This window comes from Leiobunum rupestre, chromosome 9, assembly GCF_980474605.1.
Source record: "Leiobunum rupestre chromosome 9, qqLeiRupe1.1.hap1, whole genome shotgun sequence".
Taxonomy (NCBI): Eukaryota; Metazoa; Arthropoda; class Arachnida; order Opiliones; family Sclerosomatidae; genus Leiobunum; species Leiobunum rupestre.
In genome coordinates this window covers 55116748-55132673 of record NC_143392.1, presented here as the reverse complement: position 1 = coordinate 55132673, position 15926 = coordinate 55116748, and the positions used below count along the sequence as shown (strand labels likewise).

At 43.2% G+C, this 15926-nt stretch overlaps 8 non-coding genes and 2 pseudogenes across 8 annotated transcripts; all 10 read left to right on the top strand.

Moving 5' to 3' along the window:
• Positions 1 to 76: 76 nt before the first annotated feature.
• On the top strand, positions 77 to 268 carry LOC149931233 (U2 spliceosomal RNA). The gene has a single exon (XR_016476175.1). It is a non-coding gene; the product is annotated as a U2 spliceosomal RNA (small nuclear RNA).
• Positions 269 to 1333: 1065 nt separating this feature from the next.
• On the top strand, positions 1334 to 1492 carry LOC149931232 (U2 spliceosomal RNA; annotated as a pseudogene).
• A 1786-nt stretch (positions 1493 to 3278) lies between these two features.
• On the top strand, positions 3279 to 3469 carry LOC149931231 (U2 spliceosomal RNA). The gene has a single exon (XR_016476537.1). It is a non-coding gene; the product is annotated as a U2 spliceosomal RNA (small nuclear RNA).
• Positions 3470 to 4532: 1063 nt separating this feature from the next.
• LOC149931230 (U2 spliceosomal RNA) lies at positions 4533 to 4724 on the top strand. Its single transcript, XR_016476174.1, has one exon. It is a non-coding gene; the product is annotated as a U2 spliceosomal RNA (small nuclear RNA).
• Positions 4725 to 5795: 1071 nt separating this feature from the next.
• On the top strand, positions 5796 to 5987 carry LOC149931229 (U2 spliceosomal RNA). Its single transcript, XR_016476173.1, has one exon. It is a non-coding gene; the product is annotated as a U2 spliceosomal RNA (small nuclear RNA).
• A 1063-nt stretch (positions 5988 to 7050) lies between these two features.
• LOC149931228 (U2 spliceosomal RNA) lies at positions 7051 to 7242 on the top strand. Its single transcript, XR_016476172.1, has one exon. It is a non-coding gene; the product is annotated as a U2 spliceosomal RNA (small nuclear RNA).
• A 1063-nt stretch (positions 7243 to 8305) lies between these two features.
• On the top strand, positions 8306 to 8497 carry LOC149931227 (U2 spliceosomal RNA). The gene has a single exon (XR_016476171.1). It is a non-coding gene; the product is annotated as a U2 spliceosomal RNA (small nuclear RNA).
• A 1065-nt stretch (positions 8498 to 9562) lies between these two features.
• On the top strand, positions 9563 to 9754 carry LOC149931226 (U2 spliceosomal RNA). The gene has a single exon (XR_016476170.1). It is a non-coding gene; the product is annotated as a U2 spliceosomal RNA (small nuclear RNA).
• A 1063-nt stretch (positions 9755 to 10817) lies between these two features.
• LOC149931225 (U2 spliceosomal RNA) lies at positions 10818 to 11009 on the top strand. The gene has a single exon (XR_016476168.1). It is a non-coding gene; the product is annotated as a U2 spliceosomal RNA (small nuclear RNA).
• A 1061-nt stretch (positions 11010 to 12070) lies between these two features.
• LOC149931224 (U2 spliceosomal RNA) lies at positions 12071 to 12152 on the top strand (annotated as a pseudogene).
• Positions 12153 to 15926: the final 3774 nt, after the last annotated feature.

Sequence of the window (15926 nt, the reverse complement as noted above, 5' to 3'; positions counted from 1 at the left end):
AACATAATTATGAAATTTGTGAATGCTCAATCTCACTCTTTTTCTTTTTCAACCACCAAAGCCCCCTTTGCCGGTTATCGCTTCTCGGCCTTTTGGCTAAGATCAAAGTGTAGTATCTGTTCTTATCAGCTTAATATCTGATACGGGTCCCATCGGGGCCCAAGATATTAAACTTATTTTTGGACGGCGGCGGAGAGGTCGGAGCTTGCTCCACCTCCGCCACGGGTTGGCCTGGTATTGCAGTTCTTCCAGGATCGGCCCACCTCGCTCAATGAATCTAAAATCAAACACCATATATATATATATATATATATATATATATATATTCCTGACGTCATAAGAGGGAAAGTCGTCATTGGCTAGTAGATCATTTTGAAGATTCGGACGGATTTGTTTTGTAATTTTTTACCTTAACTGTCGTACGTTACCAACGGTATGTTTTTTTTAAGTCACTTTCGTTACTAACAGGAGACATGATTAGGAGTTCACAGCCGGCCGCTTTTCGACATTCGCATTGGCAACACGTCTTCCCCTTTAAAAAAATTAACCCCTCCCAAACCATGGTAACTCCGTTCTCGAAACGGACACCATATAAGTTATTTACATCGAGTTACCTAGCGAGGATTGCGGTACTATCGCTGTAGAAATAGGGGACTGTTAAAAGCGGGATGGTTTGGAAAAAACGAGTTTTTGTGTTGCTGATGCCGGGGCGCGTACTACGCGGCAACCACGGTCAATTCGTAGTGCCATATCTCATGACACTTCTCTACAGCTGTTCTGGTAAGCGTGCAGGAGGAAACTCCGTATGATCAAGATCTTACTTTTTCTAATTATCGATTAAGCACGGTTCCATGTTGCCACTTATTTAAAAAAAGACCCAGAGAAAACCGAAGATAAATTATCGCCTTGGCGAACTAGTTAGAAACAGCGTAAAAGAAAATATTTAAAAATAAACAAATTTTATTAGAAAGACTCAAATACCCCGTTAATGAAAAAAAAGAGGGTGAGAGGAAGAGATCAGCCACCGGCACGCCGTGTTCCCTGGTGGTCTCCCTCCCTCCCAAGAAATGACCCCACTCGACGCGGCTTACCGTCGTTGATGGGTCGAGAACCAATGTATTCTGCGTGATATTACCGTTGACGGCTGAAAACGCTCGATGGCCGTCGATCTTTTTGTTTGAAATCAAGAAGTTACCTTCTTTGGTCAGACGTGATGGTTATACACGCTGTCATCTCCAACCACGAGCAATCTGCTTAAACATAATTATGAAATTTGTGAATGCTCAATCTCACTCTTTTTCTTTTTCAACCACCAAAGCCCCCTTTGCCGGTTATCGCTTCTCGGCCTTTTGGCTAAGATCAAAGTGTAGTATCTGTTTCCAATATCAGTTCTATACCGCGATCTTAGTCTAAGCCGAGAAGTGTTTATACGCCTTTAAGGCGAGTTATACGTGCCTGCTCGTCTACCTGCCAAGCTGATTCGGCATTCTACACCGACCCAGTTCCTGTGCCAGTTGAAGTTCCTGTTCCTGCTCCTGCGTTCCAGTCGCTGTTTGGCTCATCCCAGCGGTTCCTGAGTATCCGGTTTCCGCTTCGGCGGTCACCACCATCGTCGCCATGCCTGCCGTGTCGTCGCTGCCGTGTAAACCACAGTCCGAGCCTTCGTCCTCCAAGAAGGCCACGGCAAGAATCAAGTTCGACGGGGTCAATGTAGAAGATTTGGCTGTAGCTCTTTTCGACTGCATTGGCCCCAAGAGTATCACCGTCTTCCAGATGATTGGAAAAGCGGAATGCCAGATCACCTTTAAAGATGCTTTCTGCTATCAGAAGGCTGTGGATGCCGGCATTATTGTCGGTGACAAGCACCTCAACATCGTTGGAGTCGCCGATCCGGTTACGCAGATAACAATCAAGGATGCTCCCAGCTGGTGGGAGCTACCCTTTCTGAAATCTGCCTTAAAGAATTATTGTGAGGTACTCTCAGAAACATGGGAAACATTTCAAAAAGGCCCGTTAAAAGACGTCCGCAATGGAAATCGGCGGCTAGAAGTAAAGATCAAGAGTCCAATCCCGAACCTGATGACCATCAGCGGGCATCGCATCCAACTTGTCTATCAAGGTGTCCAGCGAATGTGTTTTTACTGCCGTAAAGACAGTCATCAGGTTCGCGATTGCCCGAAGAAGAAAAAGAAAAAGGCGCAATCAGCTCCAGAAGATTCGGACATCCTAGGGCATATTCCAGCCCCCGAAGACACTGGCAACTTACGAAACTCGACCCCAGCACCACTGGCAGAACGGGAAACCGCTACCGATGCTGCTGACCATCAAGAACAGATGGACGAATCTATACCAGAAGTAGGGTGTTTTGAGGGGGGTGAAGATGGCTGGAGTCTCTCTTCGCCAAAGTCTTCCCTTAAAGCATCTGAATTGCCAAAAATGTCTAACGGCTACGCAAACGCTGTGAAGACTCCGCCACAGCGCACACCCGTTCCAGAGTCATCTCCCAACTCGAAACACCCAGTATACGAGAGTCCGATCTACGAACGAGATTGGCAGTTTTCAGAAATGACCGATTGCGAAATAGAGAACTTTTGCCAGCGTGCAGGAAACTTTGTCACGGAGTCACCTGAGCTACTCAGATGGCGTGAAGAATTCTTAACTGAGGCACGTCAAACTTTGCAGACTCGCAGGAAACGAGTACAGACTTCCCCATCAGGAACATTTACCAAAAAAGGGAAAAAATAGGCCCTTATGGTGATATGTAAATATGTTTTTAAATTACTTTCTTAGTTTTAAATACGCTTTTATTGTAAATTTTAACTTTACAATTTTAAAAGTTATTTTTATATAAATTTTAAAAGATTATTGTATGCTTAATATGAATAGCTCACCTGATACGTACCGCGGAACCTGTTTACCCTGTAAAAGAAAATTTAAAAATTATTTAGAACCTATTGTTAAAAAAAAAAAACTTACCTGATATACTTACCTTAAAAACTGTAGAACCTGAAAAACAAAAAGAAAAAATTAGAATTGTATGCTTAAATTTAAATTAATTTATAGGATACTAATACCTGAAGTAAATTATATTTACTTACCTTCACTCGACATGTAGATAACTGTAAATAGTATTGTAAATTATCGCGTCTAATTTTATTTTTGGAACAACAAGTATTTTTACGCTCGTTTAGCGCTTTGACTGATGTATGCAACAATCCATTTTTTTGTTTAATACAGTGTTCGCGATAATTTAAATTTTTTAATAACGCGGACACTTGTAACCTTGACAACGAATTTTAAATAAACAAATTCAGTATCTGTTCTTATCAGCTTAATATCTGATACGGGTCCCATCGGGGCCCAAGATATTAAACTTATTTTTGGACGGCGGCGGAGAGGTCGGAGCTTGCTCCACCTCCGCCACGGGTTGGCCTGGTATTGCAGTTCTTCCAGGATCGGCCCACCTCGCTCAATGAATCTAAAATCAAACACCATATATATATATATATATATATATATATATATTCCTGACGTCATAAGAGGGAAAGTCGTCATTGGCTAGTAGATCATTTTGAAGATTCGGACGGATTTGTTTTGTAATTTTTTACCTTAACTGTCGTACGTTACCAACGGTATGTTTTTTTTAAGTCACTTTCGTTACTAACAGGAGACATGATTAGGAGTTCACAGCCGGCCGCTTTTCGACATTCGCATTGGCAACACGTCTTCCCCTTTAAAAAAATTAACCCCTCCCAAACCATGGTAACTCCGTTCTCGAAACGGACACCATATAAGTTATTTACATCGAGTTACCTAGCGAGGATTGCGGTACTATCGCTGTAGAAATAGGGGACTGTTAAAAGCGGGATGGTTTGGAAAAAACGAGTTTTTGTGTTGCTGATGCCGGGGCGCGTACTACGCGGCAACCACGGTCAATTCGTAGTGCCATATCTCATGACACTTCTCTACAGCTGTTCTGGTAAGCGTGCAGGAGGAAACTCCGTATGATCAAGATCTTACTTTTTCTAATTATCGATTAAGCACGGTTCCATGTTGCCACTTATTTAAAAAAAGACCCAGAGAAAACCGAAGATAAATTATCGCCTTGGCGAACTAGTTAGAAACAGCGTAAAAGAAAATATTTAAAAATAAACAAATTTTATTAGAAAGACTCAAATACCCCGTTAATGAAAAAAAAGAGGGTGAGAGGAAGAGATCAGCCACCGGCACGCCGTGTTCCCTGGTGGTCTCCCTCCCTCCCAAGAAATGACCCCACTCGACGCGGCTTACCGTCGTTGATGGGTCGAGAACCAATGTATTCTGCGTGATATTACCGTTGACGGCTGAAAACGCTCGATGGCCGTCGATCTTTTTGTTTGAAATCAAGAAGTTACCTTCTTTGGTCAGACGTGATGGTTATACACGCTGTCATCTCCAACCACGAGCAATCTGCTTAAACATAATTATGAAATTTGTGAATGCTCAATCTCACTCTTTTTCTTTTTCAACCACCAAAGCCCCCTTTGCCGGTTATCGCTTCTCGGCCTTTTGGCTAAGATCAAAGTGTAGTATCTGTTCTTATCAGCTTAATATCTGATACGGGTCCCATCGGGGCCCAAGATATTAAACTTATTTTTGGACGGCGGCGGAGAGGTCGGAGCTTGCTCCACCTCCGCCACGGGTTGGCCTGGTATTGCAGTTCTTCCAGGATCGGCCCACCTCGCTCAATGAATCTAAAATCAAACACCATATATATATATATATATATATATATATATATATATATATTCCTGACGTCATAAGAGGGAAAGTCGTCATTGGCTAGTAGATCATTTTGAAGATTCGGACGGATTTGTTTTGTAATTTTTTACCTTAACTGTCGTACGTTACCAACGGTATGTTTTTTTTAAGTCACTTTCGTTACTAACAGGAGACATGATTAGGAGTTCACAGCCGGCCGCTTTTCGACATTCGCATTGGCAACACGTCTTCCCCTTTAAAAAAATTAACCCCTCCCAAACCATGGTAACTCCGTTCTCGAAACGGACACCATATAAGTTATTTACATCGAGTTACCTAGCGAGGATTGCGGTACTATCGCTGTAGAAATAGGGGACTGTTAAAAGCGGGATGGTTTGGAAAAAACGAGTTTTTGTGTTGCTGATGCCGGGGCGCGTACTACGCGGCAACCACGGTCAATTCGTAGTGCCATATCTCATGACACTTCTCTACAGCTGTTCTGGTAAGCGTGCAGGAGGAAACTCCGTATGATCAAGATCTTACTTTTTCTAATTATCGATTAAGCACGGTTCCATGTTGCCACTTATTTAAAAAAAGACCCAGAGAAAACCGAAGATAAATTATCGCCTTGGCGAACTAGTTAGAAACAGCGTAAAAGAAAATATTTAAAAATAAACAAATTTTATTAGAAAGACTCAAATACCCCGTTAATGAAAAAAAAGAGGGTGAGAGGAAGAGATCAGCCACCGGCACGCCGTGTTCCCTGGTGGTCTCCCTCCCTCCCAAGAAATGACCCCACTCGACGCGGCTTACCGTCGTTGATGGGTCGAGAACCAATGTATTCTGCGTGATATTACCGTTGACGGCTGAAAACGCTCGATGGCCGTCGATCTTTTTGTTTGAAATCAAGAAGTTACCTTCTTTGGTCAGACGTGATGGTTATACACGCTGTCATCTCCAACCACGAGCAATCTGCTTAAACATAATTATGAAATTTGTGAATGCTCAATCTCACTCTTTTTCTTTTTCAACCACCAAAGCCCCCTTTGCCGGTTATCGCTTCTCGGCCTTTTGGCTAAGATCAAAGTGTAGTATCTGTTCTTATCAGCTTAATATCTGATACGGGTCCCATCGGGGCCCAAGATATTAAACTTATTTTTGGACGGCGGCGGAGAGGTCGGAGCTTGCTCCACCTCCGCCACGGGTTGGCCTGGTATTGCAGTTCTTCCAGGATCGGCCCACCTCGCTCAATGAATCTAAAATCAAACACCATATATATATATATATATATATATATATATATTCCTGACGTCATAAGAGGGAAAGTCGTCATTGGCTAGTAGATCATTTTGAAGATTCGGACGGATTTGTTTTGTAATTTTTTACCTTAACTGTCGTACGTTACCAACGGTATGTTTTTTTTAAGTCACTTTCGTTACTAACAGGAGACATGATTAGGAGTTCACAGCCGGCCGCTTTTCGACATTCGCATTGGCAACACGTCTTCCCCTTTAAAAAAATTAACCCCTCCCAAACCATGGTAACTCCGTTCTCGAAACGGACACCATATAAGTTATTTACATCGAGTTACCTAGCGAGGATTGCGGTACTATCGCTGTAGAAATAGGGGACTGTTAAAAGCGGGATGGTTTGGAAAAAACGAGTTTTTGTGTTGCTGATGCCGGGGCGCGTACTACGCGGCAACCACGGTCAATTCGTAGTGCCATATCTCATGACACTTCTCTACAGCTGTTCTGGTAAGCGTGCAGGAGGAAACTCCGTATGATCAAGATCTTACTTTTTCTAATTATCGATTAAGCACGGTTCCATGTTGCCACTTATTTAAAAAAAGACCCAGAGAAAACCGAAGATAAATTATCGCCTTGGCGAACTAGTTAGAAACAGCGTAAAAGAAAATATTTAAAAATAAACAAATTTTATTAGAAAGACTCAAATACCCCGTTAATGAAAAAAAAGAGGGTGAGAGGAAGAGATCAGCCACCGGCACGCCGTGTTCCCTGGTGGTCTCCCTCCCTCCCAAGAAATGACCCCACTCGACGCGGCTTACCGTCGTTGATGGGTCGAGAACCAATGTATTCTGCGTGATATTACCGTTGACGGCTGAAAACGCTCGATGGCCGTCGATCTTTTTGTTTGAAATCAAGAAGTTACCTTCTTTGGTCAGACGTGATGGTTATACACGCTGTCATCTCCAACCACGAGCAATCTGCTTAAACATAATTATGAAATTTGTGAATGCTCAATCTCACTCTTTTTCTTTTTCAACCACCAAAGCCCCCTTTGCCGGTTATCGCTTCTCGGCCTTTTGGCTAAGATCAAAGTGTAGTATCTGTTCTTATCAGCTTAATATCTGATACGGGTCCCATCGGGGCCCAAGATATTAAACTTATTTTTGGACGGCGGCGGAGAGGTCGGAGCTTGCTCCACCTCCGCCACGGGTTGGCCTGGTATTGCAGTTCTTCCAGGATCGGCCCACCTCGCTCAATGAATCTAAAATCAAACACCATATATATATATATATATATATATATATATATTCCTGACGTCATAAGAGGGAAAGTCGTCATTGGCTAGTAGATCATTTTGAAGATTCGGACGGATTTGTTTTGTAATTTTTTACCTTAACTGTCGTACGTTACCAACGGTATGTTTTTTTTAAGTCACTTTCGTTACTAACAGGAGACATGATTAGGAGTTCACAGCCGGCCGCTTTTCGACATTCGCATTGGCAACACGTCTTCCCCTTTAAAAAAATTAACCCCTCCCAAACCATGGTAACTCCGTTCTCGAAACGGACACCATATAAGTTATTTACATCGAGTTACCTAGCGAGGATTGCGGTACTATCGCTGTAGAAATAGGGGACTGTTAAAAGCGGGATGGTTTGGAAAAAACGAGTTTTTGTGTTGCTGATGCCGGGGCGCGTACTACGCGGCAACCACGGTCAATTCGTAGTGCCATATCTCATGACACTTCTCTACAGCTGTTCTGGTAAGCGTGCAGGAGGAAACTCCGTATGATCAAGATCTTACTTTTTCTAATTATCGATTAAGCACGGTTCCATGTTGCCACTTATTTAAAAAAAGACCCAGAGAAAACCGAAGATAAATTATCGCCTTGGCGAACTAGTTAGAAACAGCGTAAAAGAAAATATTTAAAAATAAACAAATTTTATTAGAAAGACTCAAATACCCCGTTAATGAAAAAAAAGAGGGTGAGAGGAAGAGATCAGCCACCGGCACGCCGTGTTCCCTGGTGGTCTCCCTCCCTCCCAAGAAATGACCCCACTCGACGCGGCTTACCGTCGTTGATGGGTCGAGAACCAATGTATTCTGCGTGATATTACCGTTGACGGCTGAAAACGCTCGATGGCCGTCGATCTTTTTGTTTGAAATCAAGAAGTTACCTTCTTTGGTCAGACGTGATGGTTATACACGCTGTCATCTCCAACCACGAGCAATCTGCTTAAACATAATTATGAAATTTGTGAATGCTCAATCTCACTCTTTTTCTTTTTCAACCACCAAAGCCCCCTTTGCCGGTTATCGCTTCTCGGCCTTTTGGCTAAGATCAAAGTGTAGTATCTGTTCTTATCAGCTTAATATCTGATACGGGTCCCATCGGGGCCCAAGATATTAAACTTATTTTTGGACGGCGGCGGAGAGGTCGGAGCTTGCTCCACCTCCGCCACGGGTTGGCCTGGTATTGCAGTTCTTCCAGGATCGGCCCACCTCGCTCAATGAATCTAAAATCAAACACCATATATATATATATATATATATATATATATATATTCCTGACGTCATAAGAGGGAAAGTCGTCATTGGCTAGTAGATCATTTTGAAGATTCGGACGGATTTGTTTTGTAATTTTTTACCTTAACTGTCGTACGTTACCAACGGTATGTTTTTTTTAAGTCACTTTCGTTACTAACAGGAGACATGATTAGGAGTTCACAGCCGGCCGCTTTTCGACATTCGCATTGGCAACACGTCTTCCCCTTTAAAAAAATTAACCCCTCCCAAACCATGGTAACTCCGTTCTCGAAACGGACACCATATAAGTTATTTACATCGAGTTACCTAGCGAGGATTGCGGTACTATCGCTGTAGAAATAGGGGACTGTTAAAAGCGGGATGGTTTGGAAAAAACGAGTTTTTGTGTTGCTGATGCCGGGGCGCGTACTACGCGGCAACCACGGTCAATTCGTAGTGCCATATCTCATGACACTTCTCTACAGCTGTTCTGGTAAGCGTGCAGGAGGAAACTCCGTATGATCAAGATCTTACTTTTTCTAATTATCGATTAAGCACGGTTCCATGTTGCCACTTATTTAAAAAAAGACCCAGAGAAAACCGAAGATAAATTATCGCCTTGGCGAACTAGTTAGAAACAGCGTAAAAGAAAATATTTAAAAATAAACAAATTTTATTAGAAAGACTCAAATACCCCGTTAATGAAAAAAAAGAGGGTGAGAGGAAGAGATCAGCCACCGGCACGCCGTGTTCCCTGGTGGTCTCCCTCCCTCCCAAGAAATGACCCCACTCGACGCGGCTTACCGTCGTTGATGGGTCGAGAACCAATGTATTCTGCGTGATATTACCGTTGACGGCTGAAAACGCTCGATGGCCGTCGATCTTTTTGTTTGAAATCAAGAAGTTACCTTCTTTGGTCAGACGTGATGGTTATACACGCTGTCATCTCCAACCACGAGCAATCTGCTTAAACATAATTATGAAATTTGTGAATGCTCAATCTCACTCTTTTTCTTTTTCAACCACCAAAGCCCCCTTTGCCGGTTATCGCTTCTCGGCCTTTTGGCTAAGATCAAAGTGTAGTATCTGTTCTTATCAGCTTAATATCTGATACGGGTCCCATCGGGGCCCAAGATATTAAACTTATTTTTGGACGGCGGCGGAGAGGTCGGAGCTTGCTCCACCTCCGCCACGGGTTGGCCTGGTATTGCAGTTCTTCCAGGATCGGCCCACCTCGCTCAATGAATCTAAAATCAAACACCATATATATATATATATATATATATATATATATTCCTGACGTCATAAGAGGGAAAGTCGTCATTGGCTAGTAGATCATTTTGAAGATTCGGACGGATTTGTTTTGTAATTTTTTACCTTAACTGTCGTACGTTACCAACGGTATGTTTTTTTTAAGTCACTTTCGTTACTAACAGGAGACATGATTAGGAGTTCACAGCCGGCCGCTTTTCGACATTCGCATTGGCAACACGTCTTCCCCTTTAAAAAAATTAACCCCTCCCAAACCATGGTAACTCCGTTCTCGAAACGGACACCATATAAGTTATTTACATCGAGTTACCTAGCGAGGATTGCGGTACTATCGCTGTAGAAATAGGGGACTGTTAAAAGCGGGATGGTTTGGAAAAAACGAGTTTTTGTGTTGCTGATGCCGGGGCGCGTACTACGCGGCAACCACGGTCAATTCGTAGTGCCATATCTCATGACACTTCTCTACAGCTGTTCTGGTAAGCGTGCAGGAGGAAACTCCGTATGATCAAGATCTTACTTTTTCTAATTATCGATTAAGCACGGTTCCATGTTGCCACTTATTTAAAAAAAGACCCAGAGAAAACCGAAGATAAATTATCGCCTTGGCGAACTAGTTAGAAACAGCGTAAAAGAAAATATTTAAAAATAAACAAATTTTATTAGAAAGACTCAAATACCCCGTTAATGAAAAAAAAGAGGGTGAGAGGAAGAGATCAGCCACCGGCACGCCGTGTTCCCTGGTGGTCTCCCTCCCTCCCAAGAAATGACCCCACTCGACGCGGCTTACCGTCGTTGATGGGTCGAGAACCAATGTATTCTGCGTGATATTACCGTTGACGGCTGAAAACGCTCGATGGCCGTCGATCTTTTTGTTTGAAATCAAGAAGTTACCTTCTTTGGTCAGACGTGATGGTTATACACGCTGTCATCTCCAACCACGAGCAATCTGCTTAAACATAATTATGAAATTTGTGAATGCTCAATCTCACTCTTTTTCTTTTTCAACCACCAAAGCCCCCTTTGCCGGTTATCGCTTCTCGGCCTTTTGGCTAAGATCAAAGTGTAGTATCTGTTCTTATCAGCTTAATATCTGATACGGGTCCCATCGGGGCCCAAGATATTAAACTTATTTTTGGACGGCGGCGGAGAGGTCGGAGCTTGCTCCACCTCCGCCACGGGTTGGCCTGGTATTGCAGTTCTTCCAGGATCGGCCCACCTCGCTCAATGAATCTAAAATCAAACACCATATATATATATATATATATATATATATATTCCTGACGTCATAAGAGGGAAAGTCGTCATTGGCTAGTAGATCATTTTGAAGATTCGGACGGATTTGTTTTGTAATTTTTTACCTTAACTGTCGTACGTTACCAACGGTATGTTTTTTTTAAGTCACTTTCGTTACTAACAGGAGACATGATTAGGAGTTCACAGCCGGCCGCTTTTCGACATTCGCATTGGCAACACGTCTTCCCCTTTAAAAAAATTAACCCCTCCCAAACCATGGTAACTCCGTTCTCGAAACGGACACCATATAAGTTATTTACATCGAGTTACCTAGCGAGGATTGCGGTACTATCGCTGTAGAAATAGGGGACTGTTAAAAGCGGGATGGTTTGGAAAAAACGAGTTTTTGTGTTGCTGATGCCGGGGCGCGTACTACGCGGCAACCACGGTCAATTCGTAGTGCCATATCTCATGACACTTCTCTACAGCTGTTCTGGTAAGCGTGCAGGAGGAAACTCCGTATGATCAAGATCTTACTTTTTCTAATTATCGATTAAGCACGGTTCCATGTTGCCACTTATTTAAAAAAAGACCCAGAGAAAACCGAAGATAAATTATCGCCTTGGCGAACTAGTTAGAAACAGCGTAAAAGAAAATATTTAAAAATAAACAAATTTTATTAGAAAGACTCAAATACCCCGTTAATGAAAAAAAAGAGGGTGAGAGGAAGAGATCAGCCACCGGCACGCCGTGTTCCCTGGTGGTCTCCCTCCCTCCCAAGAAATGACCCCACTCGACGCGGCTTACCGTCGTTGATGGGTCGAGAACCAATGTATTCTGCGTGATATTACCGTTGACGGCTGAAAACGCTCGATGGCCGTCGATCTTTTTGTTTGAAATCAAGAAGTTACCTTCTTTGGTCAGACGTGATGGTTATACACGCTGTCATCTCCAACCACGAGCAATCTGCTTAAACATAATTATGAAATTTGTGAATGCTCAATCTCACTCTTTTTCTTTTTCAACCACCAAAGCCCCCTTTGCCGGTTATCGCTTCTCGGCCTTTTGGCTAAGATCAAAGTGTAGTATCTGTTTGCTCCTTTTTTCGAAGCCAAAGGCCGGGAACCGTTTGCTCCAGGGTTTTGCCTTGCTTACCTGCTGCTGGTACACTTACCTGTATCCATCGCTGTACTCTCGCTGCTTTGTGCCTGTTCCGGTCCAACTCTGTTCCTGCTCTGGTCCTGCTCTGTCGCTGCTCAGTTCCTGCTCGGCTGCCGATTCCGCTACGGGGTTTCTGCCCCGCTGTTGTCTCTCAAATCCGATCCTGATCCGGCCTTATCTTCTGATCAAGCCTTCAGAATCAGCTCCATTCTAGGAGCTCTCTTTCTCTGCCATCATGGCTACGGAAGAAAAGAAGAGATCAGCTCGTCTTGAAGTCGATGCTGATTTCCTTGATGTCGCCAGACTTTTTCACGGGAAAATGGGTCCTGCTTGTCTCGACACTCTGCAACCTGTCGGGAAAGGTATATTTCTACTTACCTTTTCTACGCTGGCACTTTGCCAACAAGCTCAGTCTTACGGAGAACTGATGATCAACGGTAAGCCATGCAAATTCACTGCTATCGAAGACGACGGCCTCTGGCTGACAATAAAAAATTTGCCCAAGTGGATACAATGGGATTCAGTCCTCAGCACGTTACGTCAATACGGAGAAGTTAAATCTCACCGCTTCGACGAGCATCCTCTGCTGAAGGGTGTGAAGAATGGCGACAGAGCTGTTAAGATCAAGATGACCAAATCAATACCCAACGTGTTATATTTTGGCAGGATTCGCACCCTTGTTTTCTACCGGGGCGTCGTTAAAAAATGCTTCTTCTGTGACGAGGCAGGACATAATGTCTCGTCTTGCGGGAAGAAGAAAGCTAAACAAGAGCAGAAAGCGAAGCAAGCCGCTGAGGAGGCGCAACTCGAGAATCAAGAAGATTCCGTGGAAAGGCCAGAGAACCAACTCACCTTGATCGATGGCCCGACGACATCTATGGAATCCGATGACATCGCCGTTCCTTCGGAAGACGAATCGGAGTACAGGTCCCCCGTGTCTACACCAGAACAACACAAGGCATCTGAAAAAGAAAAGATTAATGTACTTACCTTCGGCGCGGGTGACAACCAGTCCGTTATGCCGATGGAGAACTCTAAAGACTCAGTTCCGTCACAAGCTAGTCCGTCTGTAAGGGCGAACGCGCAGAAATCCCAAAGTGCTTCGGACTCCAAACAAACCAAACGTGGCAATTCTAGGAGCCGGGGCAACACGCCCAAGAAAAGCAAGTAGTAACTTTTTTGAGCTTACCTACCTTTTTGATGATAAGCCTAAATATTGGAACTCTTAACGTTAACGGTATGCGAGAGCAGAAAAAACTGGCCGACGTAGCGGCACTTTTTACAAGTAGCAACCTCGATGTACTCCTTATACAAGAGTCGCATCTTTTAAATCTCGATAATTGGAAGTCAATACGACGCCAATTTTTTACCAATTGTATTTATTTTAGTCAGGGTTCTAACCGCTCCTGCGGCGTAACTATATTCTGTAAAAATCACTTGCAACCTTCTATCAAAAGTTTTCGGGCCGACCACGAAGGTCGTATAATAAGTGTCGATTTTATTTGTGCGGACAACCGCATTCGCCTTTTAAATATCTACGCCTCTTGTATTCCTAAACAGAGAAAAATCTTTTTTAATCAATTATATACGTTTTTAGATGGTCAATATGACCTTTTAATTATTGGGGGTGACTTCAACTGTGTCCGTGACCCGAGCTTGGACAGGGAAGGGGGAACTTTTTACCCCGACCCCAGTACCGACGCTCTGTCCTCAGTGATAACCAATTTAAATTTAATCGACGCTTGGCGTCGCACTTTTCCTTCTACGCCTGGTTTTACTTGGAAAAACGACTACGTAAAAAGCCGACTCGATTATTTATATTTTAGTAACGATTTTAAGTTTATTTTAAATTCTATCCAGATTTTACCCGTGGGTTTCTCTGACCACAGCCTTTTACAAGTGTGTGTCGGAGTTAGGGGGGGAATTCCTCGGGGGCGGGGAGTTTGGCGTCTTAACGACAAACTCCTCACCCCCGTCGACGAGAACGATAAAAGTATCGAAAATGAAATTCGATCACTTTTAAATAAATTACACGACTTTAATGGTTGGGATAATTTTAAAGTGCAAATCTCTAACTTTCTCAAACAAAAGGGGAAATTGGTCGCGTCGAACGAGCGCAGGTGTGCTAATTTTTATCGGTGGGCGTTGGGTTTATTAGCCAGGGCCCCCGTTAAAAATGTATTTTTGTGTTCCGCGGAAGAACAGGTAAAGACCCTACTGCAAGAGCAGTATACGCAAAAGTACCAGTATTTGGTCAGTTCTAGGGAAGGAGTAGAATTGAGCGGAGAGGAAAATTTCTCCTCCGCTTTCTATTTACAAGCTAAGGGGGCCCGTAAGAAGGGGGTTATCGGCGAGGTCGAGGTTGATGGTGTCCGGCGTAACGACCCTGACGTCATCGAGTCCGCCTTCGTCGATTATTACGCGAAATTGTACGAAGCCGAGCCGGTTCAAACCTTCGAACGTCCACCCGGGCTTCCTCGTTTATCCGAGGAAGCCAGGGAGGAATTAGAAGGAGACGTAACCCAGCTAGAATTGTTAAACGCTCTTAAATCTTTCAAAGCCAGGAAAGCGCCTGGGCCAGACGGTTTAACCGTTACATTTTACAAACAATATTGGGGACTAATTGGTCCCATACTTACCCTTGTGGTAAATGCTGCTCTGAAGGCGGGGTCTTTTCCCGAGTCTATGCAAACTGGGAATATTTCACTCCTTTGCAAAGACGATCTTTTTAAACATTTTGTAGAGTTTTGGCGTCCAATCACGCTCCTAAATTTAGATAGAAGGCTGATAGCGAAGGTCTTTGAAAACCGAGTTAGTCGTGTCACCGACCATTTGATCGGTCGTGGGCAATCCTGCGGGGTTAAGGGTAGAGTGAGCTATCACAATCTCGTTTTATTACGAGACGCGATAGAATCACTTAATGCTCGAGGTCAGGCGGGGTACTTACTCTCGATAGATTTTAATAAAGCGTTTGATCGTTTGGATCATTCTTTTATTTTTAACGTACTAGATAATTTTGGGTTTGGCCCAAATTTTTTAGCTTTTATTCGCACCCTTTATACAGGTAATACGAGTCGTATTTTAATCAATAATTCGTTGTCCAAGGAATTCCAAGTACGGAGAGGTGTAAGGCAGGGGTGCCCCCTCTCTCCCGTTTTATTTAGTTTATGCGTTGAAACGCTACTGTTTAGAATAAACTCGAACCCCCTGATACGCGGTCTTTCCTGTCCAGGGGTCTCGGTCGAGGAACAGTTGAAATATGCAGCCCACGCAGATGATGTTAATTGCGTGAGTGAAGATCTAGAATGTATAAATGACACCGTAGGTGAAGTGCAAAATTATTGTGAAATGTCGGGTAGCCTTTTAAACAAGCAAAAATCGAAAATTATTCGATTAGGCGTTGGCCATAAAGAAATTGTTAACAATTTGCCTCTTACCATTAGTAATGGAAATGTTAAAATATTGGGAATACTTTTTAATAATATGAGTATCGATCCAAGTAATGAAAATAATTATGTAACCCGGTTTAAAGATTCCATCGAGAGATGGCGCGAATTGTCAATGTCATTTATTGGTAAAGCCCAACTATTGCATCAGGTAGCGATACCCCGGCTTACATATCCTATTCCGCTGGTGAAATTCTCAAAAGAGACGCTAATTCAATTAGAAAAATTAATGTTTAAATTTATTTGGGACGGTAAAACCGAATTAGTCAATAGGAATACCATGTACTTACCCGTGTCA